This window comes from Schistocerca cancellata, chromosome 9 (assembly GCF_023864275.1).
Source record: "Schistocerca cancellata isolate TAMUIC-IGC-003103 chromosome 9, iqSchCanc2.1, whole genome shotgun sequence".
NCBI classification, from domain to species: domain Eukaryota; kingdom Metazoa; phylum Arthropoda; class Insecta; order Orthoptera; family Acrididae; genus Schistocerca; species Schistocerca cancellata.
This window is the reverse complement of record NC_064634.1, coordinates 209,026,740-209,052,912: the sequence shown is the minus strand read 5'-3', so window position 1 is coordinate 209,052,912 and position 26,173 is coordinate 209,026,740. Positions and strand designations below refer to the sequence as shown.

General features: G+C 44.2%; 1 protein-coding gene across 1 annotated transcript in view; it reads left to right on the top strand.

Annotated features, from left to right (window-relative positions):
• The first annotated feature begins 350 nt into the window (after positions 1 to 350).
• LOC126100466 (uncharacterized) overlaps positions 351 to 26,173 on the top strand; it is a 217,128-nt gene continuing 191,305 nt past the window's right edge. Inside the window, exon 1 of the mRNA XM_049911074.1 lies at positions 351 to 395. The gene's annotated coding sequence lies outside the window, so the exon portion shown is untranslated. The remainder of the gene's footprint in view (positions 396 to 26,173) is intronic.

The window sequence follows — 26,173 nt, the reverse complement described above, 5'->3', positions numbered from 1 at the left end:
TGTTTCTCCACGTTCCGCCGATAGAAGTGACGACTGACGTAGCTTCCAGCGGCCGTATTCCCTCCAGAAAGAGCACCTTTTATCAGTGTTTGTGAGCTCCGAAGAGTAAATACGATAATTGAGGGAAACGGGAGCGGTCACGCGGCCCAATATTCAGAGTCATGCGCCCTGATAACACGCGCCCCACGGCGGTACTTGTGCGGCCGCCGCGGGCCGTCGCCACGGACTACGTTTTCGTTCTCTGGGCCGCTGGGGCCACCCGCGCCCCATCACTGTTTAGTATGTGCGTCGCCAGGAAACGGACAGGACTCGATAAAGGGCTTACCTGAAGAGTTTGGAGCGATCTACTGAGCTGAACTCCAGTTTCTCCTCGTATCTGAGCACAACTGCTGTCGGTAAGCGAACCGCCTCAAGCAGTAGCATACGCAGTATTTTCTTGTGATATGGATCAACAACTTACATGAATTATTTAAATTGTGTCATCTTGCTTTCAGCCGGTAGAATTTTATTTTACGATTTTTTGACATTAAGCCATTTCCAAGCATCTACAAAAAAAATAAAAATGAAAAAATAAAAAAGAAATACAATGTAACGATAACAACGTAAAAGGGAGCTATCAGTCGGTACAACAGATTTTGTAGTTTATTGACATCCATATACTTGCAAAATTTTGACATACAGGTTTCCGTTAGGCAGAGATAACAGCATAATAGGCACATCAAATAACTGCTAGTCAGCGATATTAATCAATATTCCATTTTATGTATTGCAATTTTGAGTGGATTGTACTCAACAAACATGTAAAACTGTGCACTTACAATTTTTATTTCGGAGGTCCGTTTGTTCACTGCGTATGTATTGTGGTTGTTCTCTGCAGGCGTTACAAATTTCAATTTCTTCTAGAGCGTCCACTAATCTGCCTGTCTCTACCCTATGTAGTACCTTTAAAGATTCCTCGATGCTGTTGGTGTTACGGTTGTAGTTTAATAGATGTGCACTAAATGAACAGTTAGAGTTCTCGCTTATGTTTCTCTGCTCTCTGAATCTCGTGGAACAAAAAACTGCGTTTTATTGAACTCTTATAAAATGCTATAAATCCATTCAAGACACTGCCTGCAACACGCTTGTCTCTCCTCTGCTGTATTGCTATGCGGTATGAAATCCTTACTAGATAGGATTGACGCAGGACATCGAAGAAGTTCTTAGAAGGGCAGCTTGTTTGCCCGCCACACAAATTTTAACATTCGCAACATTTGATTATATAAGCAATTCACACAATCGGGCATTTATAAAATCAAATGTGGTGAATGTGGGGCAAGCAGGTAGATGTTTCTCCACCAGATTCATAGGGCAGACAAACATGAGAACAGTACATCTTCATTTAGTACTCATGTACGAAGCTATACTCACAACACCAACAACATCGAGGAATCCTTAAAGGTAGAGAAAGGCAGACTAATCGACACTCTAGAAGGAACTGAAATTTATAACGCCTTCAAAGAACCGCAATACGTACTCAGTGAGCAAACAGACCTCTGAAATAAAAAATTTTCTCGATTGTTTTGAACACTTAATCTAATGCATGGTAAGTACACAGTTTTAGATTTGTGACATATGCAATCCACTCAAAATTGCATTACATAAAATGGAATATTGATTAATATCGCTGACTAGTTATTCTTTGATGTACATATTACGTTGTTATCTTTGCCTAACGTAAACCTATATGTCAAAATTTTGTAAGTATATGAATGTCAACAAACTACTGTACCTCCTGTTAATCCCACTTTACGCTGTATTATATTTTGTAGATGCTTTAAATGGCATAGCGCTGAAATTACAACCGTAAAATAAAATTCTAACGGCTGAAAGCAAAATGAAATAATTTCAGAAATGTTGCCGCTTGTCTAGTGACTGTTTTGTTTTTAATAACGACTCGTCATAATAGAAGCGAAATATTTATGTAGATGTGGATGTATAAATGTTTCAAATTATGTATATTATTCAGCCTGCATGTACAGTAGAATTTCCTAAGCATTCAAAATCTTCATATGCATCGAGTAACGAGTGGATCTTTGTTTATCTTTGTATGTCTTATACATACGTTTCGTACCAGGAGTATGCTTGTTACCACGTACAATATTCGCAGAACGTTACCAGAACTCTTAATTGACATGCCAACAAACATCATATTGGCATACCTCGTCAATCAGCAGGTCACATGCGAACAAAATTTCACATGTATTAAATTTTGAGGCGGAAATATGTGTGATCTTTGCGTTATCATTAGTTTCGTTTGGTCAGTTGTATATGTCACCTATTGTCCTGCTTCAGAAGATTATAATTTTCACATTATTAGCGAGCGTCAAAAATAAACAGATGTTTGCGGCACATTAGTGTGTTATCATTGCTGATTTTTTTCAAAAAATATTCATTTTACAAAGCAACATTTTTTTTTGTAGTGATGGATGATCAGGTGGAGACCTTGGTTGTATAAGTCCTAATTTTGGCTATTAAAAATGATCCTGAATCAAAAATTACCTTTTCGTCATTCTGAAAATGCCTGTCATGCTATGATTTCGATGATTTTTTCATTTGAGGGAAAAGGGAGATGCCTTGTCAGGAGAATATGGGTGTGGGCTAAAAATCGGTAGCCCGAGAGAGCAGCCTATGCGACTGTGTGTATCGTGCAGAATGAATTGGTGTGTGTAGCACACACACCGCCTTGAACAGCTTTCTTCGGCGCTCCGTCTTGATAGCCTCCCGTAACCTCATCAGGATATTGCGGTGGTACGTATCTGCACCGTTTTGCTCCTTAAGTGTTGGCACCACACCACGACAATCCCAAAAACCACTCATCACCACCTTGTCCGATCATGGCTGGCGATATTGAAACCTCGTGTTTCCACTGCCTGCCTTGTTCCTCTGTCTGAGAGTCTCAGTAATACGACCAGCATTCAAACAGCTGCAACATTTTCACTGCTGCCTCGGTTCGACCCGCGTTTTTAGTGGGTAGCAATCGAGTAACCCAGCATGCGGTCAACTCTGACATGTTGAAAATGTTGTGCAAGATGTTGAAAACTGATGCATGACTCTTTTACACTTTCGCCTCGGACTTCAGGGTCTATGGCCTCCAGCTTGCTTGCGCATTCTAAGTTATTCACAGAGATGATCTGCTAGGGATGGCGATTATCGCTGCAGCAACCGGTTTTCGGTTACAACGTTTCTTTTTTTCGACATCAGTTTAATCTGACTTTTAAAAACAGCTCTGAATAGCCTGTTTCTGAAATAACCGATTTTCGGTTTTTTTCTGTTATTTCCTGTAATAAACACAGAAATCGAACAAAGACTGAAAAATTTTGACTCCTTCAGTTTCACGATATACAGAATCAAAATGTTAAATTAAATAGGCAAATAAAAGAAAACTAAGTCAGTCCGCCACTCGCTGCTTTTCTCAAAAAGTGGTTAGCGGTTGAATACCACAAAAAAAAATTCGCCAGTATTTTCCTCTTGATTCTGATTCCAGTTTTTTTTTAATTCTACTCAAAAATAATGTTGTGGTCAAGGATCATAGTACTATCTGGGCATTACGATTTGTCTCTGCTAAAGGGTGAAAAATGAGAGTAAAGAACTCTGTTTTTCGTGTTAATTTCTCCGTTTTCAAGGGCTACAGTCAGATAAAAGGCATGGTATGTAGCCACGCATAGCAGATCAGCTCCTTTCTATCTTTATCGTAAACTGTAAATGAACTGTTAAATTTTAGGTTTTCTCCTTACATGGTGTCACGGGTTTGTCGTGGCCCCTCCTACCTCCCGTTTTGAAGCTTTTAAAGCAAATGGAGCATTCTGCTTCATTGACACGGCACTTTGTGAAATACTCCCAGACTAAGGATGGTGCCGTTCTGTAATGCAAAAGATGTCCGACGACAACTGTGGGAAACTACCACATAGACCAGATGGAGACAAGTCTTGCACACTGTATGTACACGTGTTCCATCTAACAGGCCACGCCACATGGTAACAGGTACATTATTGTCTCAGCAGCACTGTACCAATTCTTATGCCACGTGTTTACTGTTAATTTCTATCGGCATATTATTAAAATAGCCCTGAATGATTTTCTCAGTTTCTAATATAACGCAATATTTCAAAACAATGGAAATTTCACGTATGAAAATTACTCGTTTTCTTTAAAAACGTTTATTTAAACACCAGTAATATTAGCACTGCTGCGAAGGCTAATCGACATTTCGCTTTTTTGCCCAGTTATTAGTAAAAAATAAAAACACCTGTTATAAATAAAAAGCACCCGTTATAACCGAGGCCGAGAAATACCGATAAATACCAGTTATCAGAACAAAAATACTGGTATCGGCTTTACCGGTCGCTTTTTCCCATTCCTATGGCCTGCCACTTCGTTCTTCGTCATTTAGACTTGTTTGGTCACAGACAACGCGTCGGCGCTACCCAACCACTGCGTCACGCGACGGTGTGTTGTGTGATTAACAACATAGGAGACAATCTGAACAGCCCTCTTAGATTGTTTGCAGATGATGCTGTGATTTACCGTCTTGTAAAGTCATCAGACGACCAAAACAAATTGCAAAATGATTTAGATAAGATACCTGTATGGTGCGGAAACTGACAGTTGACCCTGAATAAAGAAAAGTGTGAAGTTATTCACATGAGTACTAAAAGAAATCTTCGAAATTTCAACTAAGCGATAGCTCACACAAACCTGAAGGCTGCAAATTCAACTAAATACTTAGGGACTACAATTATAAATAAACTAAATTGGAGCGATCACATAGATAATGTTGTGGGTAGAGCAAACCAAAGATTGCGATTCACTGGCAGAACATTTAGAAGGTGCAACAAGTCTACTAAAGAGACTGCTTACACCACGCTTGTCCGCCGTATTCTGGAGTATTGCTGTGCGGTGTGGGATCCGCATCAGGTGTGACTGACGGATGACATCGACAAAGTTCAGAGAAGGGCAGCTCGTTTTGTATCATCGCGAAATAGGGGAGATAGTGCCAGAGACATGATAAGTGAATTGGCGTGGCAATCATTAAAACAAAAGCGTTTTTCGTTGCGACGGGATCTTCTCATGAAATCTCAAGCACCAGTTTTCTCCTCCGATTGAGAAAACATTCTGTTGGTACCCACCTACATAAGAAGAAATGATCATCACAAAGAAATAAGAGATGTCAGGGCTCGCACAGAAAAATTTAAGTGCTCGTTTTTTCCCACGCGCCGTTCGAGAGTGGAACGGTAGAGAGACAGCTTGAAGTGGTTCATTGAACCTTCTGCCAGGCACTTTATTGTGAATACAAGAGTAATCACGTAGATGTGTAGATGTAGATGCTGTACAGTTCCACTAATTCATTGTGGACCGTTGCAGCTTTGTTCCTCTCTGAACGCGGAAAACGAATTATCGCACGATATTCATCATTGGGCTGCGCCATTTATTGTGGCTCCTGTGGGAGGGCTCTGAACTTCTATGATACTGTGGCGCGAGGATTTCAATGTTTACAAGGAATGTAGACAGGCATCTGGTAACATGCAAGCAAATAATTAATAAATTTGTTAGCTGAAGGCTATAATTAAAATTTTTTGAATACCCGTCGTATCTCTCAGATATGAGACTGAAGCAAAGAACAGTTGAGTGATGGAAGCAAATAACTTATACCGGACGGCGAACCAAACATACATCATCTGTACCCCAAGGAAGCGTAATATAACTTCTAAATTTCTCGATGGAAGTTAATGATTTAGCCGATAGGGCCAGTTGCACTCACCTGCTGTTCGCTGAGGTCGGCCTACAGGTTTACAACGATCTCCAACGAACAACAAAGCGTTGTCATTAATTTATTTTTGCTGCGCCATTTGCAACCTTTTTAGATTTATGGTGTGGCTAAAACTGATGTCCCGCAGAAAAGCAGTTATTTCTCGTGCAGTACATCTTAAAATGAGGATTTCGAAAGGCTGGTTTGATGAGTTCTATTTCAAACAAAAATAACGACCTGTAAGTAATCGAACTAGAGAAAACAAGATGACAGCTTGCGTTTAGAAAAGAATGTGTTCTTGGAAGGGTGGGACGTACTATCAGTGGCTCTAAACAATAAAGAACGAGGATTGACCAGATGCTATACAGACGTCAGTCTTTGAAGTGTAGGTGTATCATGCTCAACTTTAACTCAGTCCATCGGTCATTAATTAAGAAGAATTATGGCTTTTATTTCACTCTCTTACAGGAGCTCCCTCGTAATATCGCATATGTAGAGTCATTCCTTCATTTATCAAAGCTAAATGTTCTGTGTTTTCTTTTCGTCACCCCATATGAAACACGCGCCTTCTTGTTGGGAATTAACGCCGTTATCTTTTCTTCTCAGAGTTTCTGTGCTCAGTATGTAAATGGAAGGGGGCTCAGTGGTGTCAGCTGCAGGATTCGAACCGGGGATCTCCTGGTCGTCGCCGCTGATTCCGCGTAATGCCCCGCTGCAGTTGACAGCAGTGCTCCCTCTTCCATTTACATATAGTATTCCACAGCTGCGGGGTCTGCGTGGTGTCTGTTCTTGCGAAGGAAAAGACACCACACATTCATAACATTTCTGTGCTCAGATCACTGCTTCGAGCAACTCCTGCAGGGAAGATGATCGCGAGTGAATAAAATCAGCATCTCTGTCTAATACTTACAACTGTTTTCTCCAGGAAAATATACAAAAAAATGGCTCTGAGCACTATGGGACTCAACATCTTAGGTCATAAGTCCCCTAGAACTTAGAACTACTTAAACCTAACTAACCTAAGGACATCACACACACCCATGCCCGAGGCAGGATTCGAACCTGCGACCGTAGCAGTCCCGCGGTTCCGGACTGCAGCGCCAGAACCGCTAGACCACGGCGGCCGGCGGAAAATATACAGGATGGCCAAATTAAAACTGGTCATTCTCTAATCACGCTTATTATTGAATATGCAAATCCGACTTTATCCATTGTTACTATGTGTGGTCTAGAACAACCACGTGAGTGACACTTGCGCGTGGAAGGAGGCGGCGATGGTTCCGCGTTAGCCGTGAGTGTAATATGGATGCGGCAGCAACAGCTGTTCGATTCAGAACTGACATTCTGTTGCGTGAATTAACATAGTCACTGAAAAACTACCGAGCGGGGTGGCGCAGTGGTTAGCACACTGGACTCGCATTCGGGAGGACGACCGTTCAATCCCACGTCCGGCCATCCTGATTTAGGTTTTCCGTGATTTCCCTAATTCGCTCCAGGCAAATGCCGGGATGGTTCCTTTGAAAGGGCACGGCCGAATTCCTTCCCCGTCCTTCCCTAAACCGATGAGACCGATGACCTCGATGTTTGGTCTCTTTCTCCAAACAACCAACCAACCAACCAACTAAAAAACTCAGTACAAAGACACAAAGTACAACACGAAAACAAATCTCTGCAGCCTTCTGTGGTAAATGAGACATAAGGCTTCAGGGAGAAACGACAACATTTAACATAACAGAAGGTGCGACAAAAATCGTTCTCTTGTTGGTTTTTGCTACGGTAGCTGTCTTGCAAACAAGTACGTGTAAATAACGTTGTTATTTTTTTTGCCGATTATGATACTACCCGAAAAAATCTGTTACTATTAGTTATCGCCACGCAAGACACTATTTCATTAGTCATAAACGACGTTTTTATATATAACTGTAGTAAATCAAGAGAGAGTTCAAAGTGGTTCAAATGGCTCTGAGCACTATGGGACTTGACTTCTGAGGTCATCAGTCCCCTAAAACTTAGAACCACTTAAACATAAATACCCTAAGGACATCACACACATCCATGACCGAGGCAGGATTCGAACCTGCGACCGTAGCGGTCGCACGGTTCCATACTGAAGCGCCTAGAACCACTCGGTCACACTGGCCGGCCAAGAGAGAGTCTTCGATGAATTTTGCACAGTACAAAAACCATACTTACAGGTGTGTGAAACTCTAAAATTTTCAAAATCTATTAAAAACTCAAATAATTAACTATAAAATTTGAGTTTTTTCTAAACACGAAGTTTAAAATGTAACAGCTCATTCGTTCTTTTCATAAATTAATAAATTCTAGAGTTTCATGCATCTGTAAGTATGGTTTGTATGCACTGCAAAATTGATCGAAGACTCACTCTTACTTATGAAGAAAAGTGTATCTAGAGCAACAAATGCAGCCAATAGTAAGTGTAAAAACGTGGAAATAACCCCAGTAAAAAATTATATCGTTATGTTTTTGAACTTCCCATGCTATGAGTGTGAATCCTGAATCCTTCCTGGTCATGCTGACAAAATTTTATGCATTTGTTTGTAAAAGTATAAACAGTGGAAATTAAAATGTCCTTTGGTGCCTCTCCTGCTCCAAGTCGGCCCGTTTGACGTCCTACGCCCTTTAAGCAAGCAGTAGAGGAAACCAAAGAAAATTTTAAAGTACATATTAAAGTGCAGGGAGAAGAAATAAATATTTCTAGGTTTGTAATTGTGTCAGAGACGGCGAAGGACTTAGAAGAGCAGTTAAATGGAATGGACAGTGTCCTGAGAAGAGGACATAAGATGAACATCAACATACGCAAAATAAAGATAATGGAATGTAGTCGAATTAAATCGGGAGAAGCTGAGGGAATTACATTAGGAAATGAGACACTGTTTGGACAGCAAAATAACAGATGATGGGCGAAGTAGAGAGGATATAAAATGTAGATTGGCATTGACAAGGAAAGCTTTTCTGAAATAGAGAAATTTGTTAACATAGTATATAGGTTTAAGCGTCAGAAGTCTTTTCAGGAAGTACGTTTATTTGTTTGTAGTATAGCCACATATGGAATCCGTGAAACATGGACGATAAATAGTTTAGACAAGAAGAGAACAGAAGCGTTTGAAATGTGGTGCTACAAAAGAATGCTGAAAATTAGACGGGTACGTCACGTAACTAATGAGTAGGTACTGGACAGAACGGTGCAGAAAAGAAATTTTGTGGCACTATCTGACTACACGAAGGGATCAGTTGATGGGACACATTCTGAGACATCAAAGGGGGGTGTAAAAATCGAAGAGGGAGATTAAGATGTGGATAGGATAAGCAGATTCAGAAGGATGTAAGTTGCAGTAGTTACTCGGAAATGAAGAGACTTGTATAGGATAGAGCAGCATGGAGAGCAACATCAAACCAGCCTTCGAACTGAAGACCACAACAATAACAACATGATTTAAAGGGAAAAAACACTGTGAAATGACGTACTGTGTGTGGGTGAATTTCTGCGTGATAAAAGGGGCACAATGTAAGTGGATACACAAAAAGTACTGTCCTATAACATCAACATCAGAATTCCAAGATTTGTTTTTTTTTTCGGTTTTCCGATTGTAATGACAACACAAAACGGATATTGTAGGGAAAGAGAGGCAGAACAACACAAAGCAGGCATCACTTACAATAGTAATAAAAAAACTCCCACGGCACTCGAGAATGGGGCTAAACTTCTGAAATATGTCTAGCTACGCACGAAAATACTTAATTTATTCAGTCTTTTATTATTTAATGTACAAGTCACCGTTACTGTTGTTCACACAGCTGGATGTCAGTGTCAACTAAAACCAGGCTAGTTGGAATACTTTCTCTTTTACACCCAGACTTACGTTCTAAATGCTCATAATATGAATGTCCTTGAGAACATTTCCTCAGTAAAAATGTGGAGGCCGTAGACCGTCATTTGTTGTCATTCCGTGGGTTCCAACAGCACTTTACGTAAGGTATCACGCTTCGGTTCTGCGTAGTAGTCTGCGGTTTGTTTCGTGGAAGAGCTAATGAGAGATACCGCATGCAATCCGCACAGGTAATTCACATCAGCAGCCTTGGACAGCGTTAGCCTTGGACCAAGATTGAAAAAACATTTCCAAGTTGCCTGTGGCTTAAGATCGTAGCTATGAAGATTAATATATTTCCCATTATGTGGAATAATTCGACGGCTTGAAATAAATAAGACGAACAAAAATTTATAAAATTGTCGGTAGTCTTCTGTCTACTGTAGTTCCTCTCCAAATTTCATTTTCTTACGTAAGTATTGCTCCCTTTATAACGAAAGTTTGCAGCTTGATTTGGAAAATCAGAGAACATGCTTTTGGTCCATTACTGAAGGATAAAAAAAGACTTTTAGTTCCTTATGTGTGTTGTTATTGTGGTCTTCAGTCCAGAGACTGGTTTGATGCAGCTCTCCATGCTACTCTTATCCTGTGCAAGCTTCTTCATCTCCAAGTAACTACTGCAACCTACAGCCTTCTGAATCTGCTTACTGTATTCATCTCTTGATCTCCCTCTACGATTTTTACCCACCACGCAGCCCTCCAATACTAAACTGGTAATGCCTTGATGCCTCAGAACATGTCTTACCAACCGATCCCTTCTTCTGGTCAAATTGTGTCATAAATTCTTCTTCTCCCCAATTCTGTTCAGTACCTCCTCATTAGTTAAGTGGTCTAGCCATCTGATCTTCAGCATTCTTCTGTAGCACCACATTTCGAAAGCTTGTATTCTCTTCTTGTTCAAACTATTTATCGTCAATGTTTCACTTCCATACATGGCTACACTCCGTACAAATACATTCAGGAAAGACTTCCTGACACTTAAATTCATATTCGATGTTAACAAATTTCTCTTCTTCAGAAACGCTTTCCTTGCTATTGCCAGTCTACATTTTATATCCTCCCTACTTCGACCATCGTCAGTTATTTTGCTTCGCAAATAGCAGAACTCATTTACTACTTTAAGTGCCTCATTTCCTAATCTAATTCCCTGAGCATCACCTGATTAATATGACTGCATTTCATTATCCTCGTTTTGCTTTTGTTTATGTTCATCTTGTATCCTTCTTTCAAGAAACTGTCCATTCCGTTCAACTGCTCTTCCATGTCCTTTGCTGTCTCCGACGGAATTACAATGTCACCTTATGCGTGATTATTATAAAATTATTTCAGCTCTTCCCTAATTTATTCTGTCTCGATTCTAGATGTATCTGAGCAATGCATCCATCAATTTTATCCTTTCTTATCGGATTTCGTTATTTTTTTCCTTCTACTATTCCTCAACGCAAAGGTTAGTGGGGCCGATCATATTTCCAATTTAACCTCTTGATTTCGGCATCATGCTGTAACTTTAGCGATTGTACTCTTTATTTTTAGTATTTTTTACGGAATTTAATGTCGTCTATGAGTTTCCGTATTCGTGTACTGGTCGTACTTTCTTCATTTCATCGATCAATGAACTGGTGTGAAAGGTAGAGTACGTCGTTAACCACATTCTTTCTCCTATCGGTGATATGTGCACTTTTCTCACCTACTTTCCTCAGTATTCCATTAATACTCACTGATTGTTGTATCTTAAAGATTCTCCTCTAGCACTAAATGTTCCTACAGCTTCCTGAAGTACCATGGCGATTCTATCTTGACATATTGTCACACGTTCTATTATCCTCTTTCTAGTTATTGTAAATGTTTTTCCCACATTCCTCTCAACGTCGATTCCATGGAAAACCTCATTTCTCGTCAGTCCACACGACTTTCAGCATACTTCTATAGCACGAAATCCTAGCCGCTTTGAACCCCTTCTTTTACGGTTTTCACACAGTCTATGGTTCGCTTCTGTCCAATGCTGTGCTCCAAACGTACGAGTACATTCTCAACACTTTCTCCCTCAAATTAAGGCCAATTTTTGAAACTAGTTACGTTATTTTGGGCAAGAATGAGCTTTCTGCTTTGTTAGTCTGATTTTTATATTTTAAAAAATGGTTCAAATGGCTCTGAGCACTATGGGACGTAACATCTGAGGTCATCAGTCCCCTAGAACTTAGAACTACTTAAACCTAACTAACCTAAGGACATCACACACACGTTCATGCCCGAGGCAGCATTCGAACCTGCGACCGTAGCGGTCGCGCGGTTCCAGACTGAAGCGCCTAGAGCCGCTAGGCTACACCGGCCGGCTTTTATGTTGTCATTGCTTCGTTTATTACGCGCTATTTTGCTTTAACAGTAGCGGAATTTCTGTGCTTCGTCTACTTCGCCGTCCCAGTTGTGATGTTAAGTCCATCGCAAATTTCATTTCTGCTCCGTTTCACTGTTTTTGTCTGTCTTCGGTTTAATCTCAATCTTTGCATATACAATAACATGGGAATACTCCCTCTCATGTCCCATGGCTCCGTCGAGATCCAAACTAGGCGTCTCGTAGACTTTCTGCTACTCTTTCTTCCATACGAAGGTAGGAATTATGGTTAGTAGAGGTGTATGACAGAACGCTAAGTGTCGTATACCGTTGACACTGCTCTGTAATGCTGATGTTTGGAATGCTTCTCACACGCCTTTGCTTAAAAAAAGTTAGGAATCCCTCACTTCATGCATGTGACGTTTATCGTCCGAAATAAAGATTTAATTACTTTTTTTGGCTATTGCCTTCTGTAAAATTTGAGGTGCATCCAAAAAAAGTGAAGTGTGTTATAGATGTGAAGCCTTGTAATTCACGACAGGACGTGTTCCTATAGCTGAACACACAGCGCGCTGTAGTGCGAGACAGAGAGGGCAGTCAGACACGTTCGTTTAGGCAAATGTTGAGCTGCTCCCTAAAAGGATACAAAATTGTTAAGTCTCAGGAAACTGTGGTCTCCGTCGACACAATGAATGAAAAACATCGTCTGGGTCAGTTTTCATTAATGATCTATTTCGATCTGACTAGCAGATCACATAATGTAAGGTGCAGTTTCGCTGTAGTGGTAGGAATGTAACACAAAACCACATAGCTTTATTTTACATTCGTGCCACTACTGACCTGTACCTTGCACTAGATCTGAAGATGACCTGCTAGTCAGATCGAAATCGGCCATCATTAATAAACAAATAGCGATCCAGACGGTATTTTTCTATCATCAAAAGATGAGGTATGCAAAAATCTGAAATATTATGACACAGAATATCGTGTAGACGATTCACAGACAAATGGCGAAAACTATTTCCCTCCCTTATATTGACGACTGTAGTGACATAGAGGTAAAACAAAAAAAATGGCAAAGTCATGAAAACAGCGGGCTTCCTTCGACGTAATAAACGCTAGCAAATCTATGCACTGTCCAGTCACATTATAGTGACCACCACTTACGTTCGACGTCAACGTGCAATAGCCATTCACAGGCGGCAGATGAAAGTACGAAAGTGTGTCGAGGGGACTCGGAAAACAATGCAGTCGTTGTCGTAATGAGTAAACGGTGCGATTCGTGTGACGTCCAACAGGGCATGATCGTTGGCTTTCGGGTCACGGATAGAGGCATTTGCGAAGCGGCTAAGTTTGTAAAATATTCGCGAGCCGCCGTGGTTAAAGTATAACACGCATGGCAAAATGGCGATACACAAAGCAGGCGACGAGATCTGTGGTGCACCAAGAGCCACAGATTACAGTAGTGATCGACGGCTGCGGAGCGAACAGACGCGAAATCGTTGAGCAACTCAACGCCCAGACGAATCAAGAGACTGCCAATAGCGGCTCCTCCACGACCGTTCAGCGAACATTGCTGTTACTGGCCTCTGCAGCTGGCAACTGGTTCACGCACCCATGCTGACTGCATGCCAATACCGAAATGGACGTCCACTGAATGGCGACAGATGGCCTTTTCACATGAAACGTATTTTACGCTCCATCGGACAGATGGTCGTTGGGGAGAGATAGGGACTGTATGGAAGATGTACACTCCTGGAAATGGAAAAAAGAACACATTGACACCGGTGTGTCAGACCCACCATACTTGCTCCGGACACTGCGAGAGGGCTGTACAAGCAATGATCACACGCACGGCACAGCGGACACACCAGGAACCGCGGTGTTGGCCGTCGAATGGCGCTAGCTGCACAGCATTTGTGCACCGCCGCCGTCAGTGTCAGCCAGTTTGCCGTGGCATACGGAGCTCCATTGCAGTCTTTAACACTGGTAGCATGCCGCGACAGCGTGGACGTGAACCGTATGTGCAGTTGACGGACTTTGAGCGAGGGCGTATAGTGGGCATGCGGGAGGCCGGGTGGACGTACCGCCGAATTGCTCAACACGTGGGGCGTGAGGTCTCCACAGTACATCGATGTTGTCGCCAGTGGTCGGCGGAAGGTGCACGTGCCCGTCGACCTGGGACCGGACCGCAGCGACGCACGGATGCACGCCAAGACCGTAGGATCCTACGCAGTGCCGTAGGGGACAGCACCGCCACTTCCCAGCAAATTAGGGACACTGTTGCTCCTGGGGTATCGGCGAGGACCATTCGCAACCGTCTCCATGAAGCTGGGCTACGGTCCCGCACACCGTTAGGCCGTCTTCCGCTCACGCCCCAACATCGTGCAGCCCGCCTCCAGTGGTGTCGCGACAGGCGTGAATGGAGGGACGAATGGAGACGTGTCGTCTTCAGCGATGAGAGTCGCTTCTGCCTTGGTGCCAATGATGGTCGTATGCGTGTTTGGCGCCGTGCAGGTGAGCGCCACAATCAGGACTGCATACGACCGAGGCACACAGGGCCAACACCCGGCATCATGGTGTGGGGAGCGATCTCCTACACTGGCCGTACACCACTGGTGATCGTCGAGGGGACACTGAATAGTGCACGGTACATCCAAACCGTCATCGAACCCATCGTTCTACCATTCCTAGACCGGCAAGGGAACTTGCTGCTCCAACAGGACAATGCACGTCCGCATGTATCCCGTGCCACCCAACGTGCTCTAGAAGGTGTAAGTCAACTACCCTGGCCAGCAAGATCTCCGGATCTGTCCCCCATTGAGCATGTTTGGGACTGGATGAAGCGTCGTCTCACGCGGTCTGCACGTCCAGCACGAACGCTGGTCCAACTGAGGCGCCAGGTGGAAATGGCATGGCGAGCCGTTCCACAGGACTACATCCAGCATCTCTACGATCGTCTCCATGGGAGAATAGCAGCCTGCATTGCTGTGAAAGGTGGATATACACTGTACTAGTGCCGACATTGTGCATGCTCTGTTGCCTGTGTCTATGTGCCTGTGGTTCTGTCAGTGTGATCATGTGATGTATCTGAACCCAGGAATGTGTCAATAAAGTTTCCCCTTCCTGGGACAATGAATTCACGGTGTTCTTATTTCAATTTCCAGGAGTGTATAAGGGCTTCCAGCGAAACTTCTGCAGCGTAGTCGAAACAAGTTTGGCAACATGCGGGCGGGCATTCAATACTCTGTCTCTGCAGTGAGTTAGGGATACTTGAAATTAGGAATACTTTAAACAACCACCGGATCATCTTCAAAGCTCGGCAAGTCTGTACAATTCGCTGTTCCAATTCTTCAACCATATCAACAGTCCTGTACACTTCACTCTTGAGATGATCCCAGGAACAAAAATCCAGTAAACTGGGGTCAGGTGATCTTGGAAGGAAGCAAGATTAGAGTTTAACGTGCCGTCGACAGCGCGGTGATTAGAGACGGAGTCATTAGAGACGGAGCACAAGCTGGGGTTACGAAAGGAAGAAAGAAATCCGCCTTGCCCTTTTCAGAGGAACCATCTCTACATTTGCCTGGAGCGATTTAGTAAAATCACGGAAAACCTTAATTTAGATGGCCAGACGGGAGCTTGACCTGTCGTCCTCCTGAATGCGAGTACAGAGGTGATCTTGGACGTTAGATTGCAGACTTTGCTCGATTGTTTAGGCATGTTCGATGGCGTCTTGATTGTTGTGACGTGTTCGATGGCGTTTTACAGCAGCGGAAAGATGTTGGTGCCCTTCATACGTCTTCCACATTCTCCAACCACAGGCCGCGAGTGTAATTTGAGTCCTTTAGATTGAGACCTAATCGAAAAGTTTACACTTCGTATACATTTGTGTACTGAAGTCAGTCACTAGAAATTATAATCTCTCAAACAGATCGATTGCGGATCCGTATACACTGGAACGTTTTCGCTTGCATTGCCCTATGCTTCACCCGTGATAGTTTTCGTTACTACTATGATGCACCATGTACTGCCGTTACTTCATCCTGAATTCTTTTACTGGTGACGACTGACGGCTGTGTCACATGCTGAGTTGGACAAAAATAAGGAAACACCAAAAACACAGCACATTACCAACCCTGGCACGGTGTAGGAAAGCTGTTGTCTTTCAAAAGAGCTTCAAGTCGTCTCAGAAAGGACAAATACATGACCTGTATGGTTGTTAAGAGAATCTTATACCGTTCTTCCTGCAAAACAGTGCCAAGTACAGGTAACAATGAAGGATGTTCATTCTGGAAACATCCCCCAGGCTGTGGCTAAGCCATGTCTCCGTAATATACTTTCTTTCAGGTGTGCTAGTTCTGCAAGTTTCGCAGGAGAGCTTCTGTAAAGGTAGGAGACGAGGTACTGGCAGAAGTAAAGCTGTGAGGACGGGGCGTGAGTCGTGCTTGGGTAGCTCAGTTGGTAGAGCACTTGCCAGCGAAAGGCAAAGGTCTCGGTCCGGCACACAGTTTTAATCTGGCAGGAAGTTTCATGAAGGACGTAGCTAGCGATCACGCACCCTTATCTCGGAAGTAGGCCACAGAGGCTCAATAATATTGAGATCTGGCGACTTGGCGTCCAGGGGAGTTGCGACAATTCATCCTCCTCCCCAAAAATCCAATATCATGAACTATGCGAACTGTGTGAACAGCTGCCCTGTCGTCAGGGGACACAACATAAGCATTGGAGAACAAACATTGTACCATGGGGCGGACCTGATCAGCCAAAGCCCTTGGCAGTAATACGACCATACAGATTAACCTTGATACCCATGGAGTACCATGATACGGTTGCGCAAGTCATCACACAACCCCGCCATGTTTCATCCTTCGGCCGTAAACTCAGACCGATATTGGAAACAGTATGAAACAAGACTAATCCGAACAAATAACATTTTTCCATTGCTCAATAGTTCAGGCTTTAAGACTTCGGTACCACATTTTCCTGGTATGTGATTACTGATGAGTGGTTTTGCTCACCCAGCAATTCCCTCCTTATTGAGCTCCCTTCCTTTTGTCTTGTGCTGTCAGGGTATGTTAGAGAGACATTCAGTTCTGCAACGACTTCTGCAGCTGTCGTCATCTTATTTTTCGTCACTGTCCTCTGCAACGACCGTCCGTCTCGACGACTCAACGCACACTTTCGTCCGCGTTGCAATTCAATGGATAACGTTTTCCTCTTTCCTTGTATCCGGTATAAATCTTCGATACTGTCCCTCTTGAAACACCAAACGCTTTGGCTACGTTGGTTACTCAAGCACCACCATACGAGTATCAACAGTTTACTCACATTCCAATACAATGCACTCATACACTCCTGGAAATTGAAATAAGAACACCGTGAATTCATTGTCCCAGGAAGGGGAAACTTTCTTGACACATTCCTGGGGTCAGATACATCACATGATCACACTGACAGAACCACAGGAACATAGACACAGGCAACAGAGCATGCACAATGTCGGCACTAGTACAGTGTATATCCACCTTTCGCAGCAATGCAGGCTGCTATTCTCCCATGGACACGATCGTAGAGATGCTGGATGTAGTCCTGTGGAACGGCTTGCCATGCCATTTCCACCTGGCGCCTCAGTTGGACCAGCGTTCGTGCTGGACGTGCAGACCGCGTGAGACGACGCTTCATCCAGTCCCAAACATGCTCAATGGGGGACAGATCCGGAGATCTTGCTGGCCAGGGTAGTTGACTTACACCTTCTAGAGCACGTTGGGTGGCACGGGATACATGCGGACGTGCATTGTCCTGTTGGAACAGCAAGTTCCCTTGCCGGTCTAGGAATGGTAGAACGATGGGTTCGATGACGGTTTGGATGTACCGTGCACTATTCAGTGTCCCCTCGACGATCACCAGTGGTGTACGGCCAGTGTAGGAGATCGCTCCCCACACCATGATGCCGGGTGTTGGCCCTGTGTGCCTCGGTCGTATGCAGTCCTGATTGTGGCGCTCACCTGCACGGCGCCAAACACGCATACGACCATCATTGGCACCAAGGCAGAAGCGACTCTCATCGCTGAAGACGACACGTCTCCATTCGTCCCTCCATTCACGCCTGTCGCGACACCACTGGAGGCGGGCTGCACGATGTTGGGGCGTGAGCGGAAGACGGCCTAACGGTGTGCGGGACCGTAGCCCAGCTTCATGGAGACGGTTGCGAATGGTCCTCGCCGATACCCCAGGAGCAACAGTGTCCCTAATTTGCTGGGAAGTGGCGGTGCGGTCCCCTACGGCACTGCGTAGGATCCTACGGTCTTGGCGTGCATCCGTGCGTCGCTGCGGTCCGGTCCCAGGTCGACGGGCACGTGCACCTTCCGCCGACCACTGGCGACAACATCGATGTACTGTGGAGACCTCACGCCCCACGTGTTGAGCAATTCGGCGGTACGTCCACCCGGCCTCCCGCATGCCCACTATACGCCCTCGCTCAAAGTCCGTCAACTGCACATACGGTTCACGTCCACGCTGTCGCGGCATGCTACCAGTGTTAAAGACTGCAATGGAGCTCCGTACGCCACGGCAAACTGGCTGACACTGACGGCGGCGGTGCACAAATGCTGCTCAGCTAGTGCCATTCGACGGCCAACACCGCGGTTCCTGGTGTGTCCGCTGTGCCGTGCGTGTGATCATTGCTTGTACAGCCCTCTCGCAGTGTCCGGAGCAAGTATGGTGGGTCTGACACACCGCTGTCAATGTGTTCTTTTTTCCATTTCCAGGAGTGTATTTATACAGTTCTGATCACAACTGACACTTGCGAGATATTGAAGTCACTGCACAGTTGCCGTTCGTCATCAAGTTTAACAACGGAACCTGCAAGTTTGGCTGGCACCTGCATTTACGTTCGAGCATGCATTTCTCGTAGTGTTTGGATATTTTTGTCCGACCTCTGCATGATCCGAATACAAAGAGCTGCCGTGCAGCACCGTTGAAGTTTAGTCTCTAACTACAGCCCACCATTGTCAAGCCGTGACCACCCACGTTTCCCGGGTCACGTCTTTACGGACAGATCCGGTAATTCCCAGAGCTCGGCCTTCAGGTGCCGGGCATTAGTGGGCGCCTAGCCATGCACGTTCGTGTGGTGGCCACTTCCTGGGCCATCCCACCGCTAAAGAGATCGCCCACTTCCGGGTAACCGACAAGGTCACTTTCATGCGTGCTCGTGTCGACTCTGGGATGCCACAGTGTAGTTAGTGTCTATGACTATCTACGTACAGACAAGGCGCCACAGGTGGCGCATTATTTGATTTATTTTACTAGTTCCGCGCGACAGACGTGAACATCCTCAGATATTCATTGCCCTTGTGGAAACATGTTAAATATTTACAGCACAGCTCTGAGTTTCTGCCAGTATCGTTTTGCTACGTCCTGTAGATATATACGATGGTTGGAACTTAAATAGTGGCTCAAATGGTTCAAATGGCTCTGAGCACTATGGGACTTCAGATCTGAAGTCATCAGTCCCCTAGAACTTAGAACTACTTAAACCTAACTAACCTAAGGACATCACACACATCCATGCCCAAGGCAGGATTCGAACCTGCGACCGTAGCAGTTGCGCGGTTCCGGACTGAAGCGCCTAGAACCGCTCGGCCACCGCGGCCGGCCTTAAATAGTGGCAACTGTTTATTCACAGCCGATACAAAAGAATTACATGGGTGCACCTGTTACTGTCCTTCAAAGTAGTCACCAGCGTTGTGTAGAACCCGTTGCCAGCGATGTGGAAGGCGTAGTATACCGTTTACAGAGCCTGTTCTGTTGATGGTGCGAATGGAGCGGTCTACTGCCTGTCGAATCTCTGGAACAGCTCTGAAGCTAATGCCACGAAGTGGTTCCTTCATCTTCGGAATCAAAGCAAAGTCACAAGGACTTAAGTCGTATTACTGTTCGTTTTTCGAGCATCGCCTGCGACCAGCTTTGTGAAAGAAGCGGCGACACTTTCTGCGCAACCCACACATCATTTTGCGCGACAATGCGCGGGCGCATACAGTGCAAGCTGTGGCTGCTCTGTTCGGTCGATGGGACTGGGAAGTACTGTACCATCCACCGTACTCCCCGGACTTGAGTCCTTGTGACGTTGATTTGACTCCGAAGAGGAAGCAACCACTTCGTGGCATTCGCTTCAGAACTGTTCCAGAGATTCGACGGACAGTAGACCGCTCCATTCGCACCATCAACAGAACAGGCTCTGCTAACGGTATACTACGCCTTCCACATCGCTGGCAACGGGTTCTACACAACGCTGGTGACTAGTTTGAAGGACAGTAACAGGTGCAAACATTTAACTCTTTTGTATCGGTTGTGAATAAATACTTGCCACTCTGTAAGTTCCAACCCTCGTATTTTAGTAAGGAGCTAGAAACATTCGAAGTTTCAAGGATGGATGCAACATGCTATTTCTAATTGGCTGCCTTCAGATGGATGTTCTGGCGGCGAAACGATCGTTGAAAATGGTTCATATGGCTCTGAGCACTATGGAACTTAACTTCTAAGGTCATCAGTCCCCTAGAACTTAGAACTACTTAAACCTAACTAACCTAAGGACATCACACACATCCATGCCCGAGGCAAGATTCGAACCTGCGACCGTAGCGGTCGCGCGGTCCCAGACTCCTAAAACCGCTCGGCCACTCCGGCCGGCAAACGATCGTTGAAGATAGATTGATTGTGTGCATTAATTACAATGGTTTCTGGCTCACCTGAAGGCGACGTTTCTGTATGTTAGGCACGTGTGGCCAAACGGCTGTTCATTTGTAGCGCCGTTACGTACAATGCAAAACTACCTCCTGGCGGCAATACTAATTGTATTTTCTCTACAGATTTTGAAAGAGTGATTGCTCAATAATGAGCTGAACGTCCCCGTAAAAATAACTCGCATTCGGATCTTTCTACTTAAATCAAGTCCTTCAGTAAATATCCACGACATGTTTCTCACTTTCAAACAACCACGTATCGGCGAGCTACATTAACAATGTCTTATTCGCAGATGGTTAAGTTCCTGCGTTTTCTTATTCTGGTAGCCTTAACCTGAGTAATTCCCATTCTAAACACTATTCTCCTTCCATACTTTTATTGCACATGATATTTACCATCAATTAAAATAAAAGGCAATAGTTTTCGCTACCCTTCGCCATCCTTGCGCAATCGACCATTGAAGTCTCCTCCTCCTCCTTCCAGTGCACTTTACAGAGAGGTTCATTTGCTCACGACCTTCCCTCAATCTCATTATTACTTTGCTCGACGTCCGAGCTGACAGTTGTCACAAGTACTACTCTCAGTTTCTGGGATAAAACGTCAGCTGAGACTGAAAGCAACTTCTACCACTGCGAACATTCTCTACAAGACATTGTATCGAGAATGGCTGTAGATACTTCGTACCAACATCAGTTATTTTATATACGTGGACTATTCGGAAAGTAAGGTCCGATCGGGAGCAAAATGGAAACCAGAGTGAAAACCGACGGGCCTTTGCACAGACGTATCGGGCAGTATCTCTAGTATGACAGTCGATAGCGTCACGTCACTGTTTTCACTTCTGAGGGCACAATGAGCACGTAAAGATGCCTAGAACAGTAGTGTCTCCCGCCAAGTATGAAGGCCTGGCGAGACATTTCGCCTCATGTCATATGGCCCACATAACATGACTGTCATGCGTTTTCTTCTTAAAGACAGTTCTCAGCCGCACTCTGCAGGAAGGAATGAAGATGATCCTGGAGCATTTCCGATGGGAAGTGTTTAATCACCCACAACACAGCGCAACTGACTCCTCCTGAGTTTGTGGCACAGACAACGGGCTGCAGAACAGCGTAGAGAATTGGCGGAAAGCACAGGCGACTTTTATGACGAGGGTATTGGAAAGTTGGTACAACGCTATGACAGATGTCTAAGTCAGAGTGGCGACTACGTAGACAAGTAGCTGGAAGGTGTAGCTAACAGTTGCAAATAAAATATTTTTGATTTTTACAGCGGTTTCCACTTCGCGACCGATCGGACCCTATGGTACTTTTCGAAATGGCCCTCGTACCATTCCATTCGCTAATGGGGCAACAGAAGAAACCCTGTCTACAGGATGTAACAAAACAATACTGGCAAACTACGAGGAATTTGAGGAACAAGATGAGAAAAAGTATCCAAGTTTTGAAACACCACTGAACGGTGATACAGATCTTCGAAATTATAGAAGCCTAATCTGTCTTAGTTTGTTCTCAGCATCTCTTCATAAGATACACAGGGTGTTTAAAATGAGGTGTTGTTCGCTGTAACTTACAAATTAATCATTAAAAGGCCTATTTACTTAGATAGGCAAACGTTAGAAACGTCATTCTTTCTGTAGAGCTTTAAACATTCGTGGGGGAAGGTGAGAGGGGGGGGGGGGGTCAAAAGTATGGAAAGACTACAATCACTTTACAAAGTCTAATAAGGTGTATAATACGATACTGACGTCCAAAACTGCTTTTTTTCGTCTCGGAATGGACAAATACAGATCATATACGGTTTCAAAGGACTCATAACATTGTTCTTGCAATATAGTGACACGTTCGGGTAACCAAAGTGGACGTGTATAGCCATTACGCAACATTCTCCGCTAAGTAGACCACAAAGGCTCAGTAATATTGAGATCTGGCGACTGCGGTGGCCAGGAGAGATGGGATAGTTATTCATGCCTGTACTCATAAAAGCAGTTCCGGACAATGCGACGTGTGTGAACAGGGACCGTGTCCTCTTGGATCATAGCATTAACAGTGAGGAACAAACGTTGTACCACAGGATACACCCGATCAGCCAAAATGGTCACATAATCCTTAGCAATAATACATGACGCCATGGAATACCACGATATGGGTGCCTAAATCATCACCGAACCCCCGCCCTGTTTCACCCTTGGAACGTAAACTCAGCCAGAAGTTGCAAACAATGTGAAACAGGACTCATCCGACCAAATCATTTCCTTCCTTTGATCCACAGTCCAAATTTTATGGCTGTAGTACCAAGTTTTCCTGCTAAGGCCATTTGAATTAGTGATGAGTGGTTTTCGAATTCCAACTCGCCCTGCCATTCTCCGCTTCTAGTGTTCCCTTCGTGTTTCAGTGCTGGTAAGGTTTTATAGTACGACATTCACTTCTGCAGTGATTTTTGCCGCTCTAGAGCTTTTATTTATCGTTAGAATCCTCTTCACTCAACACACACTTGTGACTTAGCGGGTGATATTTTTGCGCTTTCCCTGGATGCGATATAAACCTTCGATACGGTACCGCCTTGAAACATGAAACACTTTGGTGACCTTTGCTACGGAGCCACCCAAGTTCAAATTCACTTACCTCCAGCATAACACACTCACAACTACACACAACGCCGTTCTGACCACGAATGACACTTCCGACGTTTGAGGACGTTGCACAGAGCCGCTCGTGGTCAAATACAACAGAGCAACCTGTAGGTTTAGCTAGAATATGTATTTATGTTTAAGCATGCATATTCGGGGTGTTTCCATATTTCTGTCCATGGCCTGAAGTTTATGATCCAAATGGTTCAAATGGCTCTGAGCACTATGGAACTTAACGTCTGAGGTCATCAGTCGCCTAGACTTAGAACTACTTAAACCTAACTAACCTAAGGACATCACACACATCCATGCCCGAGGCAGGATTCGAACCTGCGAACGTAGCAGTCGTGCGGTTCCAGACTGAAGCGCCTAGAACCACTTGGCCATGAAGCTTATGTAATTATTTTTCAGAGAGGTACATCAACTAGTTATAATTTCTTAAGATATAACGCTATTTCTTCTATCACGTAAGTAATGCATTCAATCTGTGTGCAAATCAGTCTAAATCAAATTTGTATCAGTTATGGAGCTAGAAATGTTCAAAGTTCTAGGGTTGAATGCAAAATGCTATACATAACTGGCTGCGGTCAGATGGAAGCGCTGGTGGCGGAATGTTCATTTAAGTGAGTTGCACAAACTAGTGTCCATTTTGCTGAATGGACAACACAATGCACCTTCTAGAACCACCTACGGACGAGATTTATAGTTGCTGTGCAGGGAAGAAGCTTGTCGCTCCGTGACAACAGCAACCTCAGGGCGTCCACAGGTGCTTCTAGAAGGAGTATTGAGTTGTACATTCAAGGAAATGGACGCTCGTTCGTACAACTGACTTAAATGAATATTCCACCACCAGCACTTCCATCTGAACGCAGCCAGTTATGTACTGCATGTTACATTCAACCCTAACACTCTGAACATTTTTAACTCCATAACCGATAGAAATTTGACTTAGACTGATTTGCACACAGCTGGTTTAGGTACATCAACCACATCACAAAGATAGTTCTGTTTAAAAATTTATAACTCGTTCCTGTAACTCTCTGCAAAATAACTCAATAAGCTATATACACAACTCCGTACAAAGAGTATCGTAATTTGCGTCTACCGGTTTAATTGACATTTATTTCACCTCTAATTTTATAAGTTGCAGAGAGAAACATGGAAACACCAGATATGATGGAGGTAGTAAAACATATTGCACAGTCTTCCTCTGCAAGTTGATGCAACGACGTTTTGCGAGAATAACGTCAGCCTTCTTCCAAACATTCCCATTACAAGTTTCCTGAGAGTCTCTGTGCTGAGCAGCTTAACATCGTAGCAGTGCTACATCTCCCGCCAAATATCACGCTTAGTAGCACTAACGTCTCGCATACTGTTTCCTCTCCCAACAAACCTGAATCATCCATTCGCTATTCATACTATTCATTTCACGTGTCTGTTCTATTTCATACCGTTTCGTAGCATCACTCGCAGATCTTGTAATCCAGTATCGTCATGTTCTTTCTTCGATAATGTACATTCTAAGCTCTGTAGTACTAAATTGTTGCCACAATTTAATTAATTTTTGGCTATCAGAACTCACATCCGTTGGTCTCATTTGCTTCTAACAATGACCGCGTGCCCTTTACCAATACGACCAATCTTAAAGTCATTATTACGATACGTAAAATGCATGCCATTAACAATACAACTTCTGAAAAGGGAACCATTTCCCTTCTAGTAAGTTCGCAACGCTGAGCGTTTCATCTATTTTGCTTGTGATTAGTAACAGAGTGCTTCATGATGGGGTAACGTGTTGTCGTGTTGAAAACTTATTACAAAGATGGTGAATGTTGTGCAGAGACTGTTCGCAAACTGTTTGGTTTGACAGTGCTCAGAATGTTTGCTAAATTTGAGAAAACGATTCGGTTGTGGATCTTAAACCCTCAGCCTGTGCTCGTGTTAGTCCTTCTGTGGAAAACACACCCATCGTGAGTGATAATACTACTGTGAAATCGATTCTTCGACGTCCACAACTACTGCATATGTCCAGAAAGGCCATGCCATGCCACGAATCCTGAAAGGACACCATCTCTTCTAGGCCTATAAACTCTAAATGACCCAAGAGCTGATGCAAAACGATCACTAAAAGCGCTAAGTATCTGCGCACCCGGTGCTTGCGAAACAAGGAGCTGACAACAGTTTTACCAAGAAAATGATGTTCACTGAAGGGGCGAACTTTTTGCTGCATGACTTCAAGAACGAGCAAAACTACACGATTTGGGGCACAGAAAACCGTCGAGTAATTACGGAGAAGGTGTTACATACTCAGCCAGTGACTGCATGATGAGGCATTCGGGTTGGCACCGTACTTCTTCCTAGAAGGCGCCGGAAACGCGATAAGTATGCACCCCGCGTCCACACTCCGGCATCTGACCAAGCAGTCTTCTCACGGTTGACTCTAACAGTGCGTAACGTCCAGACTACATCTACATCCGCACCTGCGTCTACACTCTGCAAACCGCCGTGAGGTGCATGGCAGAGGGTACGTCCCGTTGTACCAGTTATTAGGGTTTCTTGCTCGTCCGTTCACGTATGGTGCGCGGGAAAGATTCTTCAGTATCTCTGTGACTCTCTCCCACTGATGAAACAAACCTGTGACCATTCGTGCTGCTCTTCTCTCTATACGTTCGGCATCCCTTGTTAGTCCTATATGGTATGGGTTCCAACACTTGAGCAACAACAAGGGGATCAAGCCCCCTCCACGAAAAACACAACCACACCATCGCCTCCGAATTTTACTGTTGGCACTA